The following is a 6,246-nucleotide window of genomic DNA, read 5'->3' as shown; positions in this document are numbered from 1 at the left end:
GTGAAAACACTATATTTAATTTATTATTCTATGCACACGTAGAGGTCAGGACACAACTTTTGGTTGTCAGATCTCCATGGGATCCAGGAATTAAAACTCAGGTCACTAAGTTTGTGCAGAAAATGTGTTCACCAGCTGCGCCATCTTCCTGCAAATGTATCATCTAGGGAGAAGGATAGGGGGAGGGGGAAGGAAAGGGGGAGGGGAAGGGAAAGGGAGAGCTGAAGTGGTGTTACTCGGTGATAGGAGTGTACAAAAGGAGACTTTCATTTTTTCCTTTCTTGACTTCTTCCCACTAAAACCAGAACAACATAAGACAGTGAAAAACAACAGGGAAATACAGAAATGCTCTCACAAAAGAACTATTATTTTGATCTAGATAGTGGTTAAAAAAAAAAAAGACCAAGAAAACAATGCATCTTTGTTCCATTGCTGGGAACTACATGGTCCCTGGGAAATGGTTGGGAGGCAGGCAGGGAAGCTCATCTACTCTTGTGGTTTCCTGCTGGTGATCAAATGTGTTATCCTTCAAGTTTCTCATGCTGCACTATGATCCCCGATCTCTAAGAAGCTCGTGCGGTAGACTATAGCTTCCTCAGAACCCCGTGCAATATTTAGCATATCAGAAGCTGCTCATTGAAGAACGATAGCAGAGGTCTAACACACCTCCCAACATCAATGAGTTGGCAATATGAATTTTGGCGGACACAAACAGAACTTCTCACCCAGTCTCTTCTCTGCCCTCCCCTTTCTCCGCCATGGAAAAGTCTCTATCACAGTGGCCCAAACAGGTTTCCTAGGCCCTCTCCCGTGGGCCTCCACACATCTCTCAGGAGTTTCTTTTGTCGTTCCATCAGAGATAGGTGAGATGCCCCACTCCTGGAAGGCAGGAAGGACTGTGTTCCATTTGCACATGGACTGTCTGAAACCTCATTAAGTGGCATGGACTAGATACTCAGTAACTCTGACAGGGAAGGGATTCCATAAACAACGAGTTATAAATGTTCCTTTGAATCAACAAGTATTTATTGAATTCTAAATTTAAGAAATTTGAACTCTGTGGCTAGAGAGATGGCTCAGTGATTGAGAGCACTGGTTGCTCTTCTAGAGGACCAGGATTCAATTCCTAGCACCTGTGTGGAGTTCTAAAATTGTCTGTAATTCTAGTACCAGGGGATTTAATGCCTTCTTCTGGTTTCCTTGGGTACTGTTCACCAGTGCTGCACAGACATATATGTAGGCAAAAAAACTCATATAGATAAAATATAAAAAGTAAGTAAATCTCTCAAAAATTTCAACTGTGTTTGTGGAATTAATTATTTATTATCTATCATCTATCATCTATTATCTATCTATCTATCTATCTATCTATCTATCTATCTATCTATCTATCTATATCTACCATTTACTTACTTATTTATCTATCATTTGTTTTATTGAGACAGGGTCCTATATAGCCCAGACTTGCCTTAAATACCTGGTCCTTCTACCTCCCAAGCTAGGATTAGAGCATACAGTATGTATCTATTTGGGGAATTAAAGTTTTACTGGAGATAGATAATAAGCATGTCAGACTACGTTTGATAATTGACTTCTGTCAAGCCATATACTCCCATCTTTTCAAACTTCCGCAAGGAAGTTTGAGCATTTCTTTTGGTGCTAGTGATTAGTAGTATTCAGATCACGAGAACCCCAGTGGTGTGCAGAACTCTGAGCTTCAATCAACCCCTAACCACAAAGAATACCAAAGCTGTTTGCCCTGCCCTTCAAGACATCATGCATTGTCCTGTTCTACCCAGAAAGCTTCAGCCTCTGAGAAATGAGCCTCTCCAGTTCCTCTTGGAACATGAGTCATGACTGAGGACAAACTGATTTAGTGATGGTGATGGCTTATTTATTCTATGATCTGTGTGATGTCTAAGGATGCTCTATTGAAATAGCTTGGACCATGTCCCTGTTAGACAACACAACTTCAGTTCTCATGATTCTCAAAGATGGGAAGTCCAAGATTAAGGCACTGACGATGGCTTGTGAGGGTCCTTGTGGTAGTTTGAATGAAAATGGCCCCATAGGTCTATATGGAGTGGCACTATCAGGAGGTGCAGCCTTGATGGAGGCCATGTGTCACTGGGGTGGGCTTTGAGATTTCAGATGCTCAAGCCAGGCCCAGTGTTTCTCTCTCTTTCTGCTGCCTCCTGATCCAGATGTTGAACTCTCAGCTACCTCTCCAGCACCATGTCTGCCTATGTGCCACGATGCTTCCTGCCATGATAATAATGGACTAAACCTCTGAAACTGTAAGCCAGCCCCAATGAAATACTTTCCTTTATAAGAGTTGCTGTGGTCGTGGGGTCTCTTCACAGCAACAGAAACCCTGACTAAGACAGTCAGCTTGCTCACAGGTGGGCTTTCTCTCTCTCCTTATTTGGTTGAAAGGGCAAGAAGCTCCCCCAATCTCTCTGGTAAGGATGCTAATCCTATTTGTGAGGACTCCACCCTGTTTTCAGAGTCACCTCCCAAAGGCCACACCTCCCAATACCATCACTTTCAGGCCGTGAACTTTGAGAGGACACAAACATTGAGACAAGAGCATGGGGAAGCCATAAGACACAAATAAACAAAGTGACTTCAGATAGTGTTAAATTTGTGAGAAAACTAAGGCAGACCAGTAAGATAGGGCCCAGGGCAGTGGGGGTCAAGTGGTGGGGGTGTGCTGGGTCTGTAGAACTATGTGACAACTTAATCTCAGGACCAACACTGAACTTGATGTGGCATTGCCCTTTCTCCATAATAAAGGAATGATAAGAATAATGACTCTTAGTTTCTTCTCCACTATTTAGCTGAGTACATGGTCTCCCTAATTAAAAAATGGTATCATTCAGATTCCCTTTAAACTGGGACATTCATGGACTGGTCCAGGTTCTTCTGGCTGGATGTGGATATGGTGGTTGGAACATCTCAGGCCATCTTGGTCCACACAAAACTGAGAATCAAGCTAGAAGAGATCCACAAAACCAAAGTCTCCAGGCCAGAACAAGTGAGGGAAAACCACGTGCGTGCTGTTAAGGCCACAGGAGTTTTAAGTTCTGCCATCCCTAAGCCATACATCCGTTAAGTATCCCAGGTCCGAGCCTCTTGACTCCTGACTCTTTCCCACCCCTACCCTGTCCTCTCAGGTTAGCTCTGGTATGCTTTCTTTGCCTTCTCTCTGCTTCTCCTCTTAAATTGGGCATTCCCCCCCCCCAAAAAAAAAAAAAAAACTTAAATAGCCAGAAGAAATGATCTACTGAGTAAATTTAAAAACCAACTTTCATTACAGAGAACATAAAATCCACAAAAGGGAGAATAAGTTATGGCCCCTTACTTGCCCATCACACAGCCCCGCCCACAGTCCCCACACTGTGATTGAGTAAAATGTCAGACTGTCATTGTCTAAGGTGAATCCACTTTCTTATTTCTTCTCTTTTTTCTTCACTCTTTCCCCTTCTCTTCCCTCCCTTCCCTCTTTCCGATATTCCTCTCTCTGTACTCTCTTTCCTCTTCTATTGTGTTTCTATTTGTTTGCCTTTAAGGTGCCCAGGCCTAGTTTCTCCCCTCTGTTCTGGTGCCCGGTTCTCCCTCCCTCCGTTTTCCATCTCCATCTCGCCCAAACAGCAGCATTCATAGTTCCTTTCCGAAGAGGTTTTTTTTTTAATGTCACACAACCCTCAATCTCCACCTCAGGTAATAAAACTGGCCATCCTAGTCCTGGGCTGTGAGAAAATATAATTAATGAAAAGAATACATTGGCAGTAGCAACCAAAATGAAGTATTGGGTATAATTTTAATTAGACAACCCTTAAAAACCCCGATGATCACAATGAGTTATTTGGATAACACTGATAAGCACGGAAGTGTCAGCAGACCTTTCCCCTGGAGACAGCTTCCCACAAAGCAAGCTGGAACTGTTTGGATAGCGTTTGTACTTAGGAGCCAAGCGCAGGCGGGCAGCAGTGGACGGGCTGGAGTGAATACAGATTATCCGGACATGGTGCCGGCATATCTTGCCCTGAAACAGGAATCTGGGTCAAATTCTCATAGAATTTAGTTGTTTGACATCGTGGTGAGAGATAATTTTGAAACTTTGGCCCTTTGGCAGAACAGAAAGATCCATGGCCAATTAATAACACTCATTTGTGCACTTCTGGAAGCTTTTAACATTCCTGAACATTACAAAATTATTTATCCCCCCAGGGCATGTTGTGGGCGGTAACGTGGTACACTCCATCCCGACTGCGTTCAGCTGTGTCAGGACACTGAACTTCACTCTGGTCAACCAAATGTGGCAATTCTTGTACCTTTAACATGGGGAAAGAGTCTGTGACAGCTTGCAGATTGCATCTCCTTATCTAGATGGAAGGTTGGAGGCTGTGAAAGCAAGGGCATCTTGCTTCATCCTTGTATCCTAACAACCAGCTTATAGAGCCAGGTCAACCGTCATGGAGGCTCCAGGAACATTTAGAGAATCGAGTAAGCACAACTCTTTAGACGGACTCAGCTCCTCGGCTTCTTCCAGTTAGATTGACTTAGGAAGCTGGTCTTGGATGCCCCTCCTCTTTGATTTTAGGGGCTGGAGCTTGAACTCAGGACCTTGTAGTGCCCGGGAAAGTGCTCCATTTTCAGTCTGGGGGTTTTTGAAAGTATTTTTAATGTTAACAGATCATAATTTTTCTTATTAAATCCACTCAGCTTTTTTTTTTTTCAGGAGACTAGCATTTCACCTATCCTAATAGTCTTCAAATTGTGTATTGTTATTTGTTTGTTCAACTGGGTTTTGACTTATGATTTTAGACTCAAGTATTTAAGTTTCCATATTACCCTTGAGACAGTCAGTAGAGCTGTTCTGGGAAAATTAAAAGAACTACTTGTTTACACCGACTTCCTGGATTAGAGGTTTTAATTAGAGGTGAGAGGGTTCAAACCCTTTCCCATTCTAGTCTTGGGGAACCCACTCTTTAGGAAAAGTGCCTGGAAAGATAATACTGTTTTTAGCAAATCACACACGGGTGTGTGCATTTGTGGGAGGTAGGGATAGAGGTAGATAACACTCTCACTGTAGACACCCATTTCACACTTAAATATTTAGAATTTCAGTAGCCTGTGACTAGAAGAGAATTTATTACAAGAAAAATGATTACCGTGAGGGGGATTCAGGGAACTGACATGTACCTGCTATTTTCCTAGTGTGAGAAATATCAAGCTGACATTACACTGTCTGTGTGATGATTACTTGGAAATGTCAGAGTGCAGGAAACGTATTCATGGGACTTCAGTGGCTCGGGATAGTGTCAATTTAAAAGACATTCATATCGACTTTTTATTTAAACATGCTAAATGAAGTATGAAAAGCAGGTTAAGGAACCAATGGAGGCAGAAAAGCAAAGCAGAAACCCACTGACCAGAAAATTTTAAGTACGATAATAGATGGCTGTACTTTCTCATCAATTCTCATGGACCCCTTGCTGACAGTTCTGGCCATCGCCTCCTAATACCAATGACAACTGGAACCATGCTGTTCATGTTATTTCAATCATATCACACACTGAATTTGAAAAATTAAAAACAGGATGGGGGCTATTCAATTATTGTGTGAACCATCTTAACAAATACGACAAATAACCAAATTAATATTTTCTCACCACTTTTCATAGTAACATTGGACTTCAAACTAAAATTGAATAACTGAGTGATATTATAAATTAAAAATGTGTTCTGTTCCCCAAATCTCTCTAGCTGTTAATTATGAACCCACTGAACTTGCTTGAACTGCTATTTTGGAAGTAACTCAAAGGAATTATTTTTTTCTTCCTTCTAATACAAATTGGCCACATTGTAGATAATTATGTGTTTAAATAAACTTTTATCTTTCTAATTATGTGCACAGCATGGTTCCTAATTGCCTGGGGTCACTGAAATCTCGGGCACCCCCAGGGAAAGCCTTTCTTGTCTATCTTGTCAGATTTCCTTTCTCTTCTTGGAAGCCAATCTCGCTTCCTTTTTCAAATTCCCCTTTTTTAGCAACAGAAATGATGATGGGGAAAAGTAATGTGGGTCAGGTGAAATTATCCAGACTTTTTGTAGAAGTCAGTGACAAGAGTCCACTGTGGACCCACTTGCATTCTTCGATGCACTCACACAATGTTATTTCTGATACAAACCAAAGGTGTGGGACCTCCGCAGGTGAGCAAGAGGCTTCTGGGAGCTGCA

The sequence above is a fragment of the Peromyscus maniculatus genome, chromosome 6, assembly GCF_049852395.1.
Source record: "Peromyscus maniculatus bairdii isolate BWxNUB_F1_BW_parent chromosome 6, HU_Pman_BW_mat_3.1, whole genome shotgun sequence".
Lineage (NCBI taxonomy): Eukaryota > Metazoa > Chordata > Mammalia > Rodentia > Cricetidae > Peromyscus > Peromyscus maniculatus.
The sequence above is the reverse complement of the archived record's forward strand: the minus strand, read 5'-3'. Positions refer to the sequence as shown.